The sequence below is a fragment of the Schistocerca cancellata genome, chromosome 2 (genome assembly GCF_023864275.1).
Source record: "Schistocerca cancellata isolate TAMUIC-IGC-003103 chromosome 2, iqSchCanc2.1, whole genome shotgun sequence".
NCBI lineage: Eukaryota > Metazoa > Arthropoda > Insecta > Orthoptera > Acrididae > Schistocerca > Schistocerca cancellata.
This window is the reverse complement of record NC_064627.1, coordinates 646342747-646366460: the sequence shown is the minus strand read 5'-3', so window position 1 is coordinate 646366460 and position 23714 is coordinate 646342747. Positions and strand designations below refer to the sequence as shown.

The 23714-nt window shown below is 41.7% G+C and overlaps 1 protein-coding gene across 6 annotated transcripts in view; it reads right to left on the bottom strand.

The window, feature by feature from the left end:
* LOC126162316 (uncharacterized) overlaps positions 1-23714 on the bottom strand; it is a 716875-nt gene that overhangs the window by 630893 nt on the left and 62268 nt on the right. Inside the window, exon 1 of one of the 6 annotated variants that reach the window (XR_007535059.1) lies at positions 9890-10016. The exons of the other annotated variants lie outside the window; for them this stretch is intronic. The gene's annotated coding sequence lies outside the window, so the exon portion shown is untranslated. Of the gene's footprint in view, positions 1-9889; positions 10017-23714 lie in introns of those variants that run through there. 6 annotated transcript variants of the gene reach the window in all.

Below are 23714 nucleotides of genomic sequence, written 5' to 3'. Positions count from 1 at the left end.
AAATAGCCTTTCGCTCCCTGTATTTTACCCCTGCCACCTTCAGAATTTGAAAGAGAGTATTCCAGTCAACATTGTCAAAAGCTTTCTCTAAATCTACAAACCTGGAAACGTAGGTTTGCCTTTCCTTAATCTATTTTCTTAGATAAGTCGTAGGGTCAGTATTGCCTCATGTGTTCCAACATTTCTATGGAATCCAAATTGATCTTCCCCGAGGTCGGTTTGTGACGCTTCAACGCAGTCCTTGCTATGAATTTTTTCGCTTACTTATCACATGAAACTGTTTGTATACGATGTATTGTCTAGTGTAAATATGTATTGTAAATACTATGTTTAAATTATGTAATATTTAACACTGGCAAGTCAGGGCATATTTAGTTAACGCTGAAGTCAGAGAGATTGTTTTGTGGTGCCGCTGGGCTCGGGAGCGCGCCAGCGGGTAGTAGTAGCAGCGACGCCGTGCTCGGAGTAAGACGTGCAGTCGAGTGCTGTGTTAAATCTAATGGCTAGTGTGTGGCTCTAAGTACGACGGGAAAGTAATGGTCGGCATATCTGGAAACATGGCCGGGCAGCTTATTATGGATTAATGGGCGAAGTGCTGAAGAAACGAGGGCTTAAATGTGAAGCGCACCGTGGGCCCAAGTCGCAACAGTAAAAGCTTGCTGCCACATTGTGTCGCCGCCGTGGACTTCCGTCAATCCACCGACAACGAGGGAAGTAAGATCTACGTAATTTTCGTAGGATGAAATTGTAGAAGGCTTGCCAGTGACTGTGCTTTTCTCTGAAGTTGAACAATTAATAACAAGCACTTTATGAGCGAAGTGTTGCAGTTACATTCCACCCGACAATAACACCAAGTAGGTTTCTTCCGATCGTTACCTTATTGAACCGAGTGTGTCACGCCATTATCGAGAGAAAATATGTTAATTATCAAGTTATTTGCATAGACGGCGGAGAGTAAATTTCAGACTGTTTTGAACAATTGGTTATCGTAGTTAATTGTTGCACTTAATAAGCTTACGCCAACCGTAGTAACCTAATAATAGACTGAAGTAATAAATTTGATTATTAAGATTTATTTCAATGCATATTCAGCTGAAGTTAGTTCAAGGATATTTCATGAAACTATAAGGCTTACTCCACCTGACAATCGCTGAATTAATGAATTATTATCATTCAAAACATGGTTATCAATTAATGGCAATATATTTCATTATCAGTAGTTTAAAGTGTGCAAAGTACGTAATTTTAAAGACAGAATGACAGGCCATTATTCAAAATTTCGATAGATAATTAGCTGTGTTGTCAGCATTGCACTTAGCTGACAAATTATGAACAAAATAATTATCAAAGTACTTATTGAAGTTAACCATTAATGTTTGAGTGTAGTTAGATTGTTATGACATTATTTTATATGACTACGGAGCCTGACACAGCACTTACGTAAAAGTTCCCGTTCCTTTATTTTTGACACAATTATTCACGTACTTAACAGTACTGTCGCTCATAAGTTGAGCTGTCGACCGAATTTTTAATTGCTTTTACACCTTAAATCATTTCTTTCGGCAAAAATTTCCACTGGCAAAATTTATTTCCAAATTATTTCCATTATTTCATTTACCGATCGTTATTGAATGAAATTACTCATTCAATAACGATCAAGTTAAAACATCTCCTGTTTCCCGCGGAATAAACATTATTTACTTTGGATTCCGATGCCTTATCCCGACACAGGTCAAAATCCATAATTCATGGTCATTGTTAACTCGTAATTTCGCAAATCCCGGAAAGCAGGGGGGGGGGTATTAGAGGCTTCTACCAGTCTTTCCATTAGTCTGTAAAGAATTCGTGTTAGTATTTTGCAGCCATGGCTTATTAAACTGATAGTTCGGTAATTTTCGCATCTGTCAACACCTGCTGTCTTTGAGATTGGAATTATTATATTCTTCTTGAAGTCTGAGGGTATTTCAGCTGTCTCGCCCATCTTTCTCACGAGATGGTTAAGTTTTGTCAGGGCTGGTTCTCCCAAGGCTGTTACTAATTCTAATGGAATGTTGTCTACTCCCGGGGCCTTTTTTCGACGTAGATCTTTCAGTGCTCTGAGAAATTCTTCACGCAGTATCGTATCTCCCATTTCAGCTTCATCTGCATCCTCTTCCATTTCCGTAATATTGTCATCAAGTACATCGACTTCTATCGACCTTCTATATACTCCTTCCACCATTCTGCTTTCCCTTCTTTGTTTAGAACTGGTTTTCCATCTGAGCTCTTGATGTTCATACAAGTGGTTCTCTATTCTCCAAAGGTCTCTTTAATTTTCCTGTAGGCAGTATCTGTCTTACACCTAGTGATATACGCCTTTACATCCTTACATTTGTCCTCTAGCTAGCCCTGCTTAGCCATTTTGCACTTCCTGTTGTTCTCATTTTTGAAACGTTTGTATTCCTTTTTGCCTGCTTCATTTACTGCATTTTTGTATTTTCTCCTTTCTTCAATAAATTCAGTATCTCATCTGTTACCCAAGGATTTCTATTATCCCTCGTGTTTTTACCTATTTGATCCTCTGCTACCTCCACTATTTCATCTCTCAAAGCTACCCATTCTTCTTCTATGGTATTTCTTTCCCCCATTTTGTCAGTCGTTCCCTAATGCTCTCCCTGAAACTCTCTACAACCTCTGGTTCTGTCAGTTTATCCAGGTCCCATCTCCTTAAATTCCCACCTTTTTGCAATTTCTTTAGTTTTAATCTACAGTTCATAACCAATAGATTGTGGTCAGAGTCCACATCTGCCCCTGGAAATGTCTTACAATTTATAATCTGGATCGTAAATCTCTGTCTTACCATTATATAATCTATCTGAAACCTGTCAGTATCTCCAGGCCTCTTCCAGGTATACAGCCTTCTTTTATGATTCTTGAACCAAGTGTTAGCTGTGGTTAAGTTACGCTTTGTGAAAAACTCTACCAGGCAGCTTCCTCTTTCATTCCTTATCCCCATTCCATATTCAGCTACTACGTTTCTTTATCTTCGTTTCCCTACTATCGAATTCCATTCACCGGCTGGAGTGGCCGAGCGGTTCTAGGCACTACAGTCTGGAACCGCGTGACCGCTACGGTCGCAGGTTCCTATCCTGCCTCGGGCATGGATGTGTGTGATGTCCTTAGGTTAGTTAGGTTTAAGTGGTTCTAAGTTCTAGGGGACTGATGACCTCAGAAGTTGAGTCCCATAGTGCTCAGAGCCATTTGAACCATTTTTGAATTCCATTCACCCATGACAATTAAATTTTCGTCTCCCTTCACTATCTGCATAATTTCTTTTATTTCGTCATACATTTCATCAATCTCTTCGTCATCTGTGGAGTTAGTCGGCATATAAACCTGTACTACTGTGGTAGGCGTGGGCTTTGTATATATCTTGCACACAATAATGCGTTCACTACGCTGTTTGTAGTAGTTTATCCGCATTCCTAGTTTTTTATTCATTATTAAACCTACTCCTGCAATACCCCTATTTGATTTTGTATTTATAACCCTGTATTCACCTGACCAGAAGTCTTGTTCCTCCTGCCACCGAACTTCACTAATTCCCACTATATCTAACTTTAACCTACCCATTTCTCTTTTTAAATTTTCTAACCTATCTGCCTGACTCAGGGATCTGACATTCCACGCTCTGACCCGAAGAAAGCCAGTTTTCTTTCGCCTGATAACGACGTCCTCCCGAGTAGTCCCCGCCCGGAGATCCGAATGGGGGACTATTTCACCTCCAGAATATTTTACCCAAGAGGACTCCATCATCATTTAACCATACAGTAAAGCTGCATGCCCTCGTGAAAAATTATGGCTGTAGTTTCCACTTGCTTTCAGCCATTCACAGTACTAGCACAGCAAGGCCGTTTTGGTTATTGTTACAAGGCCTGATCAGTCAATCATCCAGACTGTTGCCCCTGCAACCACTGAATAGGATGCTGCCCCTCTTCACGAACCACACATTTGTCTAGCCTCTCAACAGATACCCCTCCATTGTGGTTGCACCTACGGTATGGCTATCAGTATCCATGAGGCATGCAAGCCTCCCCACCAATGGCAAGATCCATGGTTAATGAGGGGGGGGGGAGTCAACCTATACTATATATATATATATATATATATATACAGGGTGTTACAAAAAGTTATGGCCAAACTTTCAGGAAACATTCCTCACACACAAATAAAGAAAAGATGATATGTGGATATAGATAAAATCAACCTATATTACGTTATATATGTCAAAATAATATTTTAATAATAACTATAATGGCACCACCACATGTAGAACAGTGTTAGAGTTGTGTGAGTACAGGTGCTGCAGTCACGGACTCTGTGGCCGGTCCCAGCGGAGGTTCGAGTCCTCCCTCGGGCATGGGTGTGTGTGTTTGTCCTTAGGATAATTTAGGTTAAGTAGTGTGTAAGCTTAGGGACTGATGACCTTAGCAGTTAAGTCCCATAAGATTTCACACACATTTGATTTTGTATAATTCACAAACATATTTACTTCTCCTACTAGTTGCAGTTTTGCTACCTGCAACAACTGACTATCAGTCCAAACACTCATCTGTGCTGAATTTGGCCATACACCCTCAGATGATTTTCCAGAAAAGGGAACAGTTAATCTTGTGGTAGCTGGATCCAACTCATGCTGCTGTATCTGAATCAAGGCTAACTGTTTGTCCTTAGTTGCCAACTACCTGTGTAGCTGTATATTATCTACCATTAGCTGCACTACCTTTCCTGACAGTATCTGTGCTGCTTCCAGCTCTGGCAAACCTTTCATCTCTTGCTCTGTCATAGTGGCTTCTTACTCTCTATTACACTCAATAAGGCACAAATAAATTACAGCTTCAAATGACCAATACCAATCAGTCTGTACATCATATCATCAGCCACCTAGACCGTTTACACTGCCTGGCAGTCACAATGTGTATAATAGGTTAGAGCTGGCAGTCACAATGTGTATAATAGGTTAGAGATAATGACTCTGTGCATGGTGCAGTATGCCCAAGTAAACTACATTGCCTATACCTTACAGACATCAGATACTCTAGAATTACCCTTACACTCCCATAAGGTAGTCAACTCTTCCAGCCTAAACAAGGTAAAGTGCAAGTTATGACGACAGTAATGCCTCACTTCCTTGTCTATTACAGCCACCAAAATATAACTAAATGGTTCATCACTCACAGCACCATTTTGACAACATAGGTTATGGTCCAGATGCTGTGCTGCATGAAGATGATGCTGCAAATTCTGACAACAAAGTATAGAGCATCCTGTTGCAGGGGTGGCTGTGAGCCACAATGGTGTGAGCAAGTGGTGGAGATGATTTGGGAGCCTAGTTGTCTCCCGAGAAAGGCAGGTGCAAAAGTAGGTTTTTTTTATCAGTGCATCTGCACTAATTAGTTCATTGGATCAGTGGCTGGCTGGATACTGAATTCTGCTGGGATGGCTGCCCACACATGCTGTGGTACTGACATAGTACTCTACTGTTCAGGTGACCTCCTTCAGGGTTTGCATGCACACATATGCAGGAACATGGACTTTCTGAATGCAGTATTGATAACCCAATACAACTAATGATCGAGTGCCATGATTTACAAAAAAAAAGATGCATTTACTTGAAACCAGGAATTGAAAGCAAAATTAACTGCCATGAATAAGGAGATGTTAATGGCCAATTCTGAAATTGTGAGTTTGAAATGTGTAAATGCTCCTACACAGAGGCTTTCCAAGAACTACACAATTAAACCATTGAGCAAGTTACAGATATGAGTGCAAAGCAGTGGTGTCAAGCAGAATCTGCTGCAACACATCCACACCTCATGCAGAATTACATTAAACTAGCAGCCTTCAGATACACCTGTGGCTGACAACTTTGCTGCCACCACAGCACCTGAGGCTACAAGAGCTGACCTCTAGATCAAGTTTAAATATGAAGACATTCTGGGTGCTCCACACTACAGGAAAATGGGAGCAGGAGGGTGCTGTACAGCCTCTGATTCTTTACTAAACATTCCTCTATCCTTACATTGGAAATTAAATGTTAGTTCCATATGTTAAAGTATACATAAAACTATTTATGTGAATCACCTATTGAACCACACAACCATCGGGATTGAAAGAGTTAAGGCTGGATTAATTACAGCACATGCAGTGCCATTTAAACAGTTGTTCTGACCATTCTCCATATACAAATTGAATGGAAGAAGCCATAATAATGGGTATAATTGGAAGTATCTTCTGCCACGCAATTTACAGTGTTTTACAGAGTATGGATGTACATGTAAAAATATATTTATTTCTTGCTGCTTTAATTAGGGTTGAGTGACAGAGAAGGTGTTCTCATCACGACATACAAAACTGTCTCAGTGTCTGCAATTGATATATCTATTGAGCATTACATAATTAATTTGAAATGTTACATTAGAAATGAAGATAATAACATGTTCAGTATATCATGCTGGATGTCTCACCATTCCTAAAGCTCCAGCACAACAAGGAATTGACAAAATACAGTAGTTGCTAGTGTGTTTATGTGCACATGTATTCATCTAGTTCCATAAAATTAATAGCACAGTTCATAATTCTTTGTTGGCATTGAATAGTTTCTGTATTAAAAACCAGAACTAACTTAATAATTTATTTACCAACACATGTGAAAACATGGAAATTAATAAGGAAAGAGAGAATCTTAGAATAACAATTAAATAAAAGAAATAAAATTTGCCCTGGCAACTGTTTCCTTTTTCAATGTAATGTGAATGTACATGTCATATAAGGCAGTTTAGTATCATTTGAAATTATGTCTCTGGAAAGAGGTAACATTTAAAAGAATAATTTTTGAAATGAAATACATATGACTTGTTACTTTTGTGAAACATTCTCTTTTTGTACAAATACATGTTGCAGAGTCATGTTGTTTGGAGGGATTGGGAAAAACTAAAAGAAATATTTGGTAACTATAAAAAGCAAGATAAAATTAATGATGTGGTTGATTAATTATTTTTATTTAATTAGCCAGTTATTATTTTTGCATGTCAGTCTGTAACAATCCTCCAAAACTAACATCTGCAGTATTCTTCAGTAGGCTCAAGTATACTGCATAATCCAGCTTTGCCTAATTAGGTTTGAAACATAATCTTAAATTTGTCTTTGTCCCTTTACAATGTTATGAAGTATTAGTGACTCACTCACACAACTTGGTTTGCATAATGAGAACAAACATATTTGTAATAAAATCAGAAGAACAATAATAGTCTAATGCAGCCATTACATCTACATCTACATTAAAACTGATTCTTTATGCTTCAATAACAGCTAATTATCATTAATATTTTTTTTATAAAAATGAACACTGTACCTCACTGCCATTACTGTTACACTTAAATTTAAATTTAAGAACATAGACATTCATTAATTTTGCGTAGAACAGCATATGGAAGCATTTGCAACAGAAGAAGAATTTCACAAAAAAATCCTCCATAATATTAAGTGTATATCGAGCACCTGCAGGCAACTTTAATCTGTTTGTAAACCACCTTGAAGATGTACTGGCACATTAAACAACCAAAAACAAAGAAATAGTGGTTGCTTGTGATTTCAGTGTAGATTTCCTTAAAGACTCTCCCAATAAGAACATATTTGAGTTAGTAACATTATCATTCAACTTAATTCCCACTGTAAAGTTCCCCACTAGGGTAGCCAATTGTTCACAAACAGCTATTGATAATAGCTTTATATAAAAGTCCATTGAACAAAATTATATTACAAAACCAATAGTCAATGGCCTCTAAGACCATGACATACAGTTCCTTCTGTTAAATGTTAATACTGAACAGGATATAAAATCTGTTAAATCTGAGCTCAAGACAGTAATCAATAAGCCAAAAATTGATTATTTTAGGACACTCCTCAGAGATATTCACTTGACTGATGTTTACAGTGCTCATGGCATGAATGAAAAATATAAAACTTTTGCTAATAAAGTGCTTACCTTATTCGAACACTGTTTTCCCCCAAAACTAACCAAGGTTAGAGCAAAGTCTACAAAGAACCCATGGATTACTCAAGGAATAGGGGTGTCTTCCGGGCACAAAAACGTGCAGTAAGAGTTGTATGTGGTGTGAACTCAAGAACATCCTGAAGAAGCCTGTTTAGGGAACTAGGGACACTAACTACTGCTTCCCAATATATTTATTCCTTAATGAAATTTGTCATTAAAAATACATCACTTTATCAAACCAACAGCTCAATTCATGGAATCAATACTAGAAATAAGAACAATCTTCACAAGGATTTAAAGTCACTTATTCTTATACCAAAAGGTGTGCATTATTCAGGAACACACATTTTCAATAACTTGCCAGCAGCCATAAAAAGCTTAACAACCAATGAAATTCAGTTTAAGAGAAGCCTAATGGGTTTTATTGGTGACCAGCTCCTTCTACTCCATTGAAGAATTTCTCAGTAGAACCATTCACAATTACAGTGCAGTAATGTGTTCATTGTAAATAAGTGTGTATGTGTGTGTGTGTGTGTGTGTGTGTGTGTGTGTGTGCGTGTGTGCGAGAGTACAATCTAACTTCCGCACCATTTCAGTGCAGTAATGTGTTCAATGTAAATAAGTATTATAGTAGTTGTATTACACATTTTTAATCCTTATAAATAAATAAAAAGACTTTTTTATTTTAAATTAGTGCATTAGTATTCCTAAAATGATTCTTTCATATAGTGGTCATTAAAAAAATGACGATCATCCCACTTGGGACCTGTGGAATGGTACATTAGCTTACTGTTTGAGTTGTAAATATTTGTCATGTATTATTGTTTTTCTGACATGTTGTACATCCTGGAGGACCTCCTCACTATGGATCAATTGGAATGAAAGTAAATCTAATCTAATCTAAAAACACTATTAATCTAAAAATGTATATTTTGGACATATGTAATTGACTCATACTTCCTGAAAGGTAGCATTAACCTAAGTACTGCAAAAATGGAGAATTAGTATTTACATTAACTTTTATACAGTTAACATTTATTTTGCAGAGAGCAGAATTTTCAAGACCCAAATTTAATGGAAAATTTAAATTTAAAGTATCTTTATTAAGGCAACTAAACAGGGATTATTGTCAAAAACAGACTAAATAAAGGTTTATTCAAATATAGTCATTGGAATATTTCATCAAATGCCCTGTAATTTAGAGAAGAAGATGTTTACAAATTCCTCACAATTTGAAACAGTGCCCAGTCACCCTTTATGTCAGTTTAATGTCTACTTATCCTTCATTTGTGGTAATAAGTATTTCTGTAATATGTTCCTCTCTGATTTTTCTCTGTTTGTGAAGTGCTTTATCGTGAAGTGGCTTTCATAAATGTGTCACCTACATGTCAGATGTTGTTTGCTTATTAGTTAATTTTATGATCTGTGTGTGATTTAAATGATTAATCATAATGAGTCATTTTACATTCATATGGAAATGACTACATGATGCCCATTTACAAGTATAGTGCACATGTGTGCATGCACACGCATTTGCTTGCTTGTGTGTGTGTGTGTGTGTGTGTGTGTGTGTGTGTGTGAATTAGTACTTCCTACCTGCCATCTTTTACATATTACATAAGTGGAACAGAAACAGAATAGAAAGATTTGTCAAACTGGAAGTTTATCTATTTGTTTTCAAATTTAACTTCGTTGCTTGTCAGACATTATACATTACTTGGTAAGTGATGTAAAATTGTTGACTGTATTGTGCACCCTTTTATCCATTAAAGTCAGCCTTAATATTGAATAATGAATGTCACTTTGGAAGCTGGACTGATGTTTGCACGAAAACATTGTGTACTGGTCACTTACTTAGTTCTTTTGGCGTGGCAGTCTCGTTGTGACGTGTGCGGTGTATCCATTTTCGTGGCTCTATTGGTCACTGTTCACAAATTGTCACAGCAGTTATTTACTTCGAAACACGCCAGAAACAATTTTGTAATGCAGTAAACAAGATGGCGGTCGAAATACAGCTGGTTTCGATTCGACTATCGGTTAGTCGATGTATATGGTGTCCGATATTTACATTCGATTCGACTATAGATTTGTCGATCTATGTAGTGTCTGATGTTTACATGTCTTATCGTATTACAGATGTAGGTTAACGAAATACGTTACTTATTGAGGACCTGTTACATATTATTTAACATATAATAATATAAACTATTTATTTTACATATTTCTAAGCTATTGCTGGCGCTAGAGCCAAACGACTGTCATGTATCTTTTACTCTAGCAGTACTGTAGTGAAATTGGAAAAGAAATTAGAATTTTTGAAGTCTGTCATTTCATTCAGGATCTCGTTATTCCTCATGTGGCCCTGGATGAATATTTACATTTCTTCCAAGATGTCCAATTTCAGCTCTTTTCTAAATTATGTAGTACTTCGAAATCGCAGTCTATTGTAACACTGTGTCCTGTTTCATTTATATGTTTCACTATAGCTGATTTATTCGGTTTGCCAGGTTTGAAACAGTCAATGTGTTCTTTAAAGTGGGTTTTAAAATTTATTCCCGTTTGGCCAATGTCATATTTGTTGCAATGTAATTTTATAAATTCTTGCTTTGTTAAGTTTCTCTGTGGGATGTGAGATGTCATGTATCAGTTTCTTTTTAAAATTGTTGTTGGTGGTAAAGGTGGTCCTGATGTACAGTTTTTTGAACAGCTTGGCTATTTAGTCTGATATGAGACCTACATACGGTAATGTTATGTACTTGTGTTTTTTGGATGTTGTGTGAGGAAGCAGTGTCACATTGTTTGTTGTTATTTTTAGTTGTGTGTTGTGAAAGTGTGTCTATTTCATGTTCATGATAGCCATTATTATGTGCAATGTAATGATAGTGTTCGTTTCTGTCTCATACTCGGCAGTATTAAGTGGGAATTTCTGTGCTCTGTTTAAGAAGGACTTCAATGCAGCTTGTTTATGTGACTTGGCATGAGTGGAAAATTTATTAATGACTATGTCTGTGTATGTTGGTTTTCTGTATACATTGATATTTAGGGTTTGGCCTGTGTTATGTATTGTAATGTCTAGAAAATTAATTTTATTATCTTTCTCATGTTCTATGGTGAACTGGATGTTGTTGTGTAAATTATTGAATCTGTTTAATAGAGTTTCTATTTCTTCATCAGTTCCACTGTATACAATGAATGTGTCATCTACATACACTCCTGGAAATTGAAATAAGAACACCGTGAATTCATTGTCCCAGGAAGGGGAAACTTTATTGACACATTCCTGGGGTCAGATATATCACATGATCACACTGACAGAACCACAGGCACATTGACACAGGCAACAGAGCATGCACAATGTCGGCACTAGTACAGTGTATATCCACCTTTCGCAGCAATGCAGGCTGCTATTCTCCCATGAAGACGATCGTAGAGATGCTGGATGTAGTCCTGTGGAACGGCTTGCCATGCCATTTCCACCTGGCGCCTCAGTTGGACCAGCGTTCGTGCTGGACGTGCAGACCGCGTGAGACGACGCTTCATCCAGTCCCAAACATGCTCAATGGGGGACAGATCCGGAGATCTTGCTGGCCAGGGTAGTTGACTTACACCTTCTAGAGCACGTTGGGTGGCACGGGATACATGCGGACGTGCATTGTCCTGTTGGAACAGCAAGTTCCCTTGCCGGTTTAGGAGTGGTAGAACGATGGGTTCGATGACGGTTTGGATGTACCGTGCACTATTCAGTGTCCCCTCGACGATCACCAGTGGTGTACGGCCAGTGTAGGAGATCGCTCCCCACACCATGATGCCGGGTGTTGGCCCTGTGTGCCTCGGTCGTATGCAGTCCTGATTGTGGCGCTCACCTGCACGGCGCCAAACACGCATACGACCATCCGTGGCACCAAGGCAGAAGCGACTCTCATCGCTGAAGACGACACGTCTCCATTCGTCCCTCCATTCGCGCCTGTCGCGACACCACTGGAGGCGGGCTGCACGATGTTGGGGCGTGAGCGGAAGACGGCCTAACGGTGTGCGGCCCGTAGCCCAGCTTCATGGAGACGGTTGCGAACGGTCCTCGCCGATACCCCAGGAGCAACAGTGTCCCTAATTTGCTGGGAAGTGGCGGTGCGGTCCCCTACGGCACTGCGTAGGATCCTACGGTCTTGGCGTGCATCCGTGCGTCGCTGCGGTCCGGTCCCAGGTCGACGGGCACGTGCACCTTCCGCCGACCACTGGCGACAACATCGATGTACTGTGGAGACCTCACGCCCCACGTGTTGAGCAATTCGGCGGTACGTCCACCCGGCCTCCCGCATACCCACTATACGCCCTCGCTCAAAGTCCGTCAACTGCACATACGGTTCACGTCCACGCTGTCGCGGCATGCTACCAGTGTTAAAGACTGCGATGGAGCTCCGTATGCCACGGCAAACTGGCTGACACTGACGGCGGCTGTGCACAAATGCTGCGCAGCTAGCGCCATTCGACGGCCAACACCGCGGTTCCTGGTGTGTCCGCTGTGCCGTGCGTGTGATCATTGCTTGTACAGCCCTCTCGCAGTGTCCGGAGCAAGTATGGTGGGTCTGACACACCGGTGTCAATGTGTTCTTTTTTCCATTTCCAGGAGTGTATGTGCAGTAGTGTACTATTTTCTGAATTATTATGTCTTTGTTGTTGAGGCGTTTATTTTCAAGGTGGTTAATGAACATTTCTGCAATGATTCCACTTAGAGGACTTCCCATTGCTGGGTCTACATCTTTTTTCTACATTTTGCCATTAAATGTGAAATAATTGCGTGAAAGAACAATCTCTAGCAATTCTATTAATTCAACTACTTCAGCTGTGATCATAGTCTGACCTTTTCATAAATTATTTTTGATTATATCTATGGATTCTTTGATGGGTATGCTGCTATATAAGTTTACTATATCAAGGGAGATGAGCTTTGCATTGGAAGTGATATGGAGATCTTTAATACTTTGAATTGCTTGGTTTTTATTTTTCACTGAAAATGATGTTTTCAATTTATATTGTTTTTGTAAAATTGAATGCAGCTTACGCATAACTTTGTACCCTGGATGATTTACAGCATTGACAGTTGGTCTGATGGGATTATTAAGTTTATGGATCTTAGGCTGGGCTCTTAACTTTGGGGCTGTTGGGTTCATAATTCTTAATCTCTGTGTTTCTCCCTTGTTAATAAGTTTTTTACTGTCGAATTTGACAAAGTTTGTGACTGGTAGCGGTAATTAAAAAATCCTTAACATATTTCTTGAGACAGTCATGGTCGAAAAATAGTCAAAATGGCTTCAAATTCTTTTACACCAACAAGACAAGTTGTTCGAGTATTTCGGGCATACAACCTCCCCCCCCCCCTCAAACGTAACCTAGGAAGGGGTTAACCCCAACCCTGAACTACTTGAACTTAACTTGACTAAGGTGAACCCAATACTGCTTGCCTGAGCTGTTCTCCCTAACCAAGAGATTGACCGCATCTAATACACGTATAATAGTGCACGGTCCCCTGAAAACGAGGAGTAAATTTACTAAGGTTGCCCCCGTGCACCTGCCTCCCATGCAAATTGCGGACATAAACTTGGTCCCCGGGCCTGCCCTTAAAGGTTTCGCGATTACGATTGTAACACTGGGCTTGCCTATGATGAGCTCTCATTATGTTATGGCTGGCCTGGTTCCGTTTTTCCTTGATGACCTGCGGATTAACCTGGGGTGGAATAAGATCCTGAACTCCCCACACGTTGGGAACAGGGGAATTAACTGTGTAGTACAAAATCAAGGATGCAGGCGTAACTCGCGAGGCTTCATGAATGGCTGTACTAAAAGCAAAACTGAGCCAGGGAAGACTGGAATCCCATTTTCTGGGTGTTTTCTGATGATAAATAATCAAAGCGGATTTGAGATTGCGATTAACCCGTTCCATAAAGGACCCTTGGGGACAATACGGGGTGGTGGTAATATGTTTAACACCGTTCTGGAAGCAGAAGGTCTTAAAAGGGCTCGAAAGAAAGGCAGGAGCGTTATCACTAACCAGCTGCCTAGGTGGCTCGAAAACACTTAAAACACTAGTCAAGTGATTAATCGTGGTGGTAGCGGTAACGTTTCGGCTAGGAATAAGCCAAGTAAACCTAGAAAATGCTCAATTACCACGAATACATATCTATGACCCCTTTTAGTGCGAGATAAAGGCCCCAAATAATCTATGTAGAGCTTGTGCATAAGAGAGGACTCTCGTTCGGGGCTTAACCAGCCTTGTTGAAGTGCATTGTTAGGTTTGGCTACGTTACATAAGCGACACTGAGCTACCATCTGTCTTAACATATTTGTCCATGGAGAGCCAAGTTAAATGCTCCTTGATCTGTTGGAGCGTCTTATGAGTGCCCAAACGACCACCCACCAAGGAATCATGAAAATAACTGAAAACCGGAGGGACCAAGGTAGCTGGCGAACAGATTTTAGACTGCCGAGCATCGCCGACCTTCTCGCACAGAATATCCCTCTTAATCTCATATTCTTGAGCGAGCTCTCCTGCCAACAGACGCTGCTTAATGCCAGCCCACACACCTGATCCTGATGGTATGCAATGTCCTCAAACAAAAGGGGAAATTGACCTAATACGCTGCAACTAAGATTGTCACAACCCACGTGCTTCCCTCCAGCACTAGGCACCTCTTCAGTAAACATCCTGCTGAGAACATCCGCCAAGATATTTTTGGAACCTTTAACATGCTTAACTTCGAACTGAAATGCTGAAATACACACTGCCCACCTGGCAATACCCCCCGTCTTACGCGGCCTCGCCAACACCCAGCTCAAAGCTTGATTGTCCGTTTCCAATTTGAAAACCCGATGCTCGAGGTAGTATCGATACTTCTCTAACGCAAATAAAACAGCTAAGGCCCCGCACTAATAGACCGAGTGCTTAAGCTTGGCATCTGTTAACCGCCGAGACGCGTAAGCTAATGGGTGTCTTTGCCCCTCGAATTTCTGTAAAAGAACAGCGGAAATGCCGGCATTAGGGCATCAATCTGTTCAAAAAACCTTTTGCTATAATCCGGTACCCCAAGAACCAGCGGATTAACTATGGCTGTTTTAATATACTCGAAGCAGCCTCCCGGGCAGGTCCCCACACAAAAGGCACACCCTTACGGCGTAACTGATTTAAGGATGCCTCCAGCTGAGCAAAATTGGGGACAAAACACCTAAAGTAATTTGCCATGCCAATAAATTTTCCGATTCCCCGCTTATCAATAGAAAGAGGCAACGCCCGCAGGGCTTTCGTTCGCTCTTGATCAATACGAATACTCGGACCGGAGACTATATGCCGCTATTAAAGTTCCAACCCTCTTATACGTTTGAGTATATCCTGAAAATTTCAGCTTTCTAAACTGAAGCGCCAAATAAAGTGGTATAGGCATGCGTATTCTAATACAGAGATATGTAAACAGGCAGAATACGGCGCCGTGGTCGGCAACGCCTATACAGGGTGAGTCACCTAAAATTACAGCTGGATATATTTCGTAAACCACATCAAATACTGACGAATCGATTCCACAGACCGAACGTGAGGAGTGGGGCTAGTGTAATTGGTTAATACAAACCATTAAAAATTGCACGGAAGTATGTTTTATAACACAAACCTTCGTTTTTTTAAATGGAAACCCGTTAGTTTTGTTAGCACACCTGAACATATAAACAAATACGTAATCAGTGACGTTAGTTGCACTGTAAAATTTCAATTACATCCAGAGATATTGTAACCTAAAGTTGACGCTTGAGTACCACTCCTCCGCTGTTCGATCGTGTGTATCGGAGAGCACCGAATTACGTAGGGATCCAAAGGGAACAGCACATTACGTCCACATGCTAACACCTTTTCACTGACGCACATGTACATTATCATGAGGGGTGAGGTGCATGTACACACGTGGTTTCCGTTTTCAATTACGGAGTGGAATAGAGTGTGTTCCGACATGGCAGGCCAATAGATGTTCAATGTGGTGGCCATCATTTGCTGCACACAATTGCAATCTCTGGCGTAATGAATGTCGTACACGCCGCAGTACATCTGGTGTAATGTCGCCGCAGGCTGCCATAATACGTTGTTTCATATCCTCTGGGGTTGTAGGCACATCACGGTACACATTCTCCTTTAACGTACCCCACAGAAAAAGTCGAGAGGTGTAAGATCAGGAGAACGGGCTGGCCAATTTATGCGTCCTCACGTCCTATGAAACGCCCGTCGAACATCCTGTCAAGGGTCAGCATAGTGTTAATTGCGGAATGTGCAGGTGCACCATCATGCTGATACCACATACGTCGACGCGTTTCCAGTGGGACATTTTCGAGCAACGTTGGCAGATCATTCTGTAGAAACGCGATGTATGTTGCAGCTGTTTGGGCCCTTGCAATGAAGTGAGGACCAATGAGGTGGTCGCCAATGATTCCGCACAGTCCACTGTCGCTGTCGCTCTACCTGTCTGAGCCAGCGAGGATTGTCCATGGACCAGTAATGCATGTTCCGTAAATTCACTGCCCCGTGGTTTGTGAAACACGCTTCATCGGTAAACAGGTAGAACTGCAACGCATTCTCTGTTAATGCCCATTGACAGAATTGCACTCGATGATTGAAGTTAAAAAAAATGGCTCTGAGCACTATGGGACTTAACTGCCGTGGTCATCAGTCCCCTAGAACTTAGAACTACTTAAACCTAACTAACCTAAGGACACCACACACATCCATGCCCGAGGCAGGATTCGAACCTGCGACCGTAGCGGTCGCGCGGCTCCAGACTGTAGCGCCTAGAACCGCTCGGCCACTCCGGCCGGCCGATGATTAAAGTCATCACCATGTAATTGCTGATGTAGCGACACATGAAACGGGTGAAAGCGGTGACGTTGCAGTACGTCCATGACACTACTTTGACTCAGTCCACCGGCTCTCGCAATGTCCCGTGTACTCATGTGTGGGTTCATGGAAACAGCAGCTAACACACCAACTGCGCCAGCTTCTCCTGTGACGAGCCTGCTACGGACCCGTTTGCGTGCTACGACCATACCTGTTGCATAGAGTTGGCGGTAGATGTTTTGCAATGTGCGGCACGTTGGATGCTCTCTGTCCGGGTACCGTTCTGCATACACCCTGCAGGCTTCAGCTGCATTTCGTCGACACTCGCCATCTCCACCTTTTCAGAGTTCGAATACACCATAGTCACAGTTCCTACAACACTACACTATCACAGACGTCTGGTAACACGGTGTACTACAGTTGGTCTGCGTGCGGAGACGAATGCAGAATAACAATAGCAGCAAACGCTACATGCGGACACTGCGACAGCTAGACCAAACCACAACAGTGCACTACAGCCACACTCGTAAACACGGTCGTCATCGTAAACATGTCCCTGCAGATGCCGCTCGCCGACCGTGGCCCGTGTTTGTTACAACACGCAACTGAACGTCGGGGTTTCAAGCGTCAACTTTAGGTTACAATATCTCCGGATGTAATAAACATTTTACAATGCAACAAACGGCACTGATTACGTATTTGTTTATATGTTCAGATGTGCTAAAAAACTAACGTGGTTCCATTTAGGAAAACGTAGGTTTGTGTTAAAAAATATACTTCCGTGCATTTTTGTATGGTTTGTATTAAACAATTACACTAGCCCCTCTCCTCACGTTCGGTCTGTGGAATCGGTTCGTCAGTATTTGATGTGGTTTACGAAATATATCCAGCGGTAACGTTAGGTGTCTCACCCTGTATAACACAACAAGTGTCTCGTGTAGTTATTAGATCGGTTACTGCTGCTACAGTGACGGATTATCAAGATTTCAGTGAGTTTAAACGTGGTGTTATAGTCGGCGCACGATAGATGGGACACAGCATCTCGGAGCTGGCGATGAAGTAGGGATTTTCCCGTACGACCATTTCACGAGTGTACCGTGAATATCAGGAATCCGGCAAAACATCAAATCTCCAACATCGCTGCGGCTGGAAAAAGATCCTGCAAGAACGGGAACAACAACTGAAGAGAAACGTTCAACGTGACAGACGTGCAACCCCTCAGCAAACTCCTGCAGATTTCAATGCTGAGCCATCAACAAGTGTCAGGATGCGAACCATTCAACGAAGCCGAAGACCAACTCATGTACCGTTGATGACTGCACGACAGCCGGTCAGTGTGGCCGAGCGGTTCTAGGCGCTTCAGTCTGGAACCGCGCGACCTCTACGGTCGCAGGTTCGAATCCTGCCTCTGGCATGGATGTGTGTGATGTCCGTAGGTTAGTTAGGGTCAAGTAGTTCTAAGTACTAGGGGACTGATGACCTCAGATGTTGAGCCCCATAGTGCTATGAGCCATTTTAACCTTTTTTTTTTTTTTTTTTTGACTGCATGACACAAAGCTTTACGCCTCGGCTGGGCCCGTCAACGCCAACATTGGATTGTTGATGACTGGAAACATGTTGCGTGTGGTCTGACGCGTCTCGTTTCAAGTTGTATTTAGCGGACGGACGTGTGAGGGTATGGAAACAATCTCATGAATCAAATGGTTCAGATGGCTCTGAGCACTACGGCACTTAACTTCTAAGGTCATCAGTCCCCTAGAACTTAGAACTACTTAAACCTAACTAACCTAAGGACATCACACACATCCATGCCCGAGGCAGGATTCGAACCTGCGACCGTAACGGTCGCGCGGTTCCAGACTATAGCGCCTAGAACCGCTCGGCGACCCCGGCCGGCTCTCATGAATCCATGGACCCTACATGTCAGCATGAGACTGTTCAAGCTGGTGGAGGCTCTGAAATGGTGTGGGGCGTGTGCAGATGGAGTAATATGGGACACTTGATACGTCTAGATACGACTCTGACAGGGGACACGTAAGTAAGCATCCTGTCTGATCACCTGCATCCATTCATGTTCACTGTGCATTCAGACGGACTTGGGCAATTCCAGCAGGACAATGCGACACCCCACACGTCCGGAATTGCTATAGAGTGGCTCCAGGGACACTCTTCTGAGTTTAAACACTTCCGCCGGCCACCAAACTCCCGAGACTTGAACATTACTGAGCGGGGATGCCTTGCAACGTGCTGTTCAGAAGAGATCTCCACTCCCTCATACTCTTACGGATTACTTACAGCCCTGCAGGATTCATGGTGTCAGTTCCCTCCAGCACTGCTTCAGACATTAGTTGAGTCCATGCCATGTTGTGTAGCGGCACTTCGGTGTGCTCGCGGGGGCACTTCGGTGTGCTCGCGGGGGCCCTACACGATATTAGGCAGGTGTATCAGTTTCTATGTCTCTTCAGTGTATATTGAAAAGGAACTGAGAATATTGAAAAATAAACTTACTGAAGACAGAGCCCAAAGTTGAGACATAATAAGATACCTGCTGTATGGCTTTGATGATCAGGGTCCTCTTCATCTTCCAAATGTAATTTCCTCTTGGCGCCTTTGTTAGTTATACTTGCATCCTTATCGTACATTTTTAGCTTGTTTCCTGCATTTCTCAGTCTCTTGCTATTCAAAATCGTCATCGTCTCAACAGGAAGACAGCCTATACCTAACCCCATAACCCCAGAGTTTGCTGCACTTCGTTGCCTCGACTGAAAGTAGCAATGGCATCAAACACCGCAAAGTGTAAAGTGTATATGCTGCAAACACACTTTTTGACTAAACGAGTCCAAATGACATCGTTCATAGACTCGTTTGTATTCTGTATCCTGCCAAGCAAACATTTTCGAAGATCAATGTTTGCCAAGCCTTAGAATACCGGCTTTTCTGCCTCCATGGAAGCAATATGCAGACTATTTCGATAATTATACTTTTCACCATTTGCTAAACCCTTACTGTATTTGCATCGCCGTTACACAGGTTCATCATCGTTGGACAGTGTAAGAAAATACACTGTCCATAGCGTTGCTTCATTGCTTCTACACAATGGGTATTTTGTCTAACTGCTAAATCACAATAATTTTAGAGTGTCTTTACAGCTGGGAATGTCAGTCTATCCTTGCCACCAACTGGTTTCCCATCTCTCAGGCAAGTTTTCCCTAGCGACGACTTCAGGTTTTGAAGACAGGCCCCCCTTCTTATCTGCAAATGCCCCACACATTCATGTCTTTATTTGTACACCATCCCAAATATCTTTTGGGTGACAACTTCATTACAGGTTTTGAAGCCTCCCTCGCCCTAGTCCTTACTGAACCATACATCACAACGTAGCTGAGAGAGTTGAAAAAGTCTGCCACTTCCATGGTTCCACTGTAATATTGAAATTTTCTGTGCAATTGTCTAAATGAAGTTGCTTTTGTCTTTCTGGAAAACTGTAAGATTTTTACACAACAGCAAAATGGTTCAAATGGTTCTAAGCCCTATGGGACTTAACATCTGAGATCATCAGTCCCCTAGACTTGGAACTACTTAAACCTAACTTAACCTAAGGACATCACACACATCCATGCCCGAGGCAGGATTCGAACCTGCGACAGCAACAGCAGCGCTGTTCCGGATTGAAGCGCCGAGAACCGCTCGGCCACAGCTGCCGGCGACACAATAGCGAGTTTGATTGTGTCCACACTAGTGATTGTGACGACACCATGTTTTGATGTGTGCTGTAGATATATCTCTAACAGTGCTTCCTGTACTGCAACTTACATACATTCACTGGCAACATCTTCAGCTGCATACTCTGATGTATAATTATAACTGCTAAATTGGAGGCAGGTTCATTACGCCACATAGCGTATCCCCGGCTGCTTTTCCCGTCTCATTGCAGAGTAGCCCATATACCAGTCTAATACTGGAACTGTACACTTTGCTGTTATTGTCAATTGTAATATGACATGAAGAAAAACACTGTATCTGCGATATGTACAAATTAACTGTTCTTCTGTGTTTGTTTATTTCTAGTTTCTTGTCTCCGCTCTTATATCATTTGCACAATACCTGGTTCTCCAAACCACTATAAAATAGAAATATAAACTACTTGAAATTTGTCACTGACTTAATTTATAGTGTCCGCCTTCGTGGTCTCGCGGTAGCGTTCTCGCTTCCCGAGCACGGGGTCTCGAGTTCGATTCCCGGCGGGGTCAGGGATTTTTCCTGCCTCGAGATGACTGGGTGTTGCTGTGTCATCTTCATCATCATCGTTCATCCCCGATCGGAGGAAGGCAAGGGCAAACCACCTCCATTAGGACCTTGCCTAGTAAGGCGGTGCGGGTCTCCCGCATCGTTCCCCTACGCTCTGTAAAGAAGCATGGGACTTCATTTCATTTTTATTTATAGTATTATAAATATTCTTTATAGTGTTCAGTTTCTTTTAGGAAGAATTTTCTTTGGGGGATAGCAGTTAGGCCTATTAAGGTTTCTTCAATGTTTTTACACTTTTTTCTCCAATCAACACGGCGTTTGTAATCTCTGTTATTTTGCCTAGGCAATCTATAATTAGAATTCCATTACTGTTAGCAGAACTAATCAGTTCCTAACAGTAATAAACAGTATACAGAAACAGACAAGCAAGGGAACGTAGAATCCTATGAAGCAAAACGCTGTAGAAAATGTTTTTGACAGCTACGACTGCGGCCTATTGACGTCTAGCAGACAATTTCTACTGCAAACAAGAAAATAAAGTAAAATGCTTCTAGTAACGCTGTGAACAAGATTTGAACACCATTTTGAGCATAAAATTCTAGAGTTCAGAAAAATAGTAATGATGATGAGAATAATAATAATAACGATAATTTTAATGCCATTCTGTTTCCCCTTAATCAGGTCTTGGGATTGGTGACTGTTTTACTTGGACTTTCGTGTTTTCCCGTTCCTTCTTAGAGCCAAACAACAGAAAAGGGTCTAACGACATCGGTGACTAAAGTATACAGTTACCAGATTTGATCCATTAAGTAGGGCAATGCCAGGTTCAGCTACGGCCAAATCAGCGTCTTTCATTCGACAATGATTATGAGTGAAAACATTTACATTCAAACGACTTCAAAAATGAGCATGTAGTTTTCATTGGATCACATGAAATTTTCATTGGATCACCCGTAAGAATTAAAGATGCAACAGATGTAACACATGCAAGTAGGTAGGGCCGGCCGCTGTGGCCGAGCAGTTCTAGGCGCTTTAGTCTGAAACCGCGGGACTGCTACGGTCGCAGATTCGAATCCTGCCTCGGGCATGGGTGTGTGTGATGTCCTTAGGTTAGTTAGGTTTAAGTAGTTCTAAGTTCTAGGGGACTTATGACCTAAGATGTTGAGTCCCATAGTGCTCAGAGCCATTTGAACCATTTTTTTGCTCTGAGAAATTTCATTTCCCCTGCTTGCAGTCTGCTCCAGACCCTTTCTGTCATTGTCCATGTTTTTCCACCATAGGTGACAATAGGGAAGTAACAATAATTCTCATACATAAGGAGTTTTGCTTTTTCTGAAACTTCGTTATTCCAAATCAGGTGTTTTATTGTTTGGTAGAAATTGCCTCCCTTCTGTAACCTCCTATTAATTTCGTAAGTTATTCTTCCGTTAGTTATTCTTCCATCCCTAGATATTTCATTCCCTAAATAAGTGAAACTTCCTACCACTTTGAGGGGTTCTCCATTAAAGGTCATATTTCCGTTGATCCCTTTCTCTCTTCCAAATACCATTGCTTCACAGTATTAACGCTTGTAAATGTTTCTTTTTCAGGTCATAAAAGAAGAGACCGACTATGAAGTATGCTGCTGTCAAATCGTAACTGTGTGTGCAGTTTCACATTTTCTCTGCGATTGGGCCTACACGCTTGGCTGAGGGAGAGAAAGTCATATTTGTCTCATTTTGGTTTAAAGACGGTAGAAATTCTAGAAATTTTGGGGCGATGGAGCTAGAATGACCTACCAGGACCAATTGGGTTTTTTGAGTGACTGAGATTTAACGCTTTATTCAGTGCCCATTTTGATCATGCACACAGGTTAATATTGACAAATTAATTGGACTTATACCTAGGTATTAAGGTCGGGAGAAGGGGGGGGGGCTGAAGAAGAAGACAGAGATTGGAATACATCCAGCAAATCATTTAGGGCGTAGGTTGCAAGTGCTACTCTGAGATAAAAAGGTTGGCACAGGAGAGGAATTCATGGCGGGCTGCATCAAACCAGGCAGCCGACTGACGAGAAAAAAAAAAATGGGGATCTTGGACATAAATGTGGTATTTTCAGTGGAACAGAATTGATACCACGTCACTGACCTACAATGAGAAGGGTATCGTAGCTAATATCGAACACTGCGGTTACGCCTGACGCTACCTCTCCCGCACGCCCTTGTGGCCCCAGACATAGTGTATTGTAGGCAAGACGTCAAGTCTAAAGAAAACTATTATACTGCACTTGGAGGTAAGTCTAGGATGCAAAGTTTGGCAAGGAAAATGTCGAACTCAACAGAATTAAAAGCTTTGCTAAAGTCTAAAACGCACGTGATAGCCGCCTCTTGTCTGTCAAACGCTAGCTTCATGTTGCTGACATTTTTATTGAAGCTGGCTTTGTACTACGACGTCTGCGGATGGCCCCCTTCCCACAGAAATCTGTTGCCTTTCCTTGGCCTCCTTCTCATCTTGTTGATATCGTATAGCTAATACTCCCCATCCGTAGGTTAATAGTAGCGTTGAAGCTTTTAACGCAGTAGACTTGGG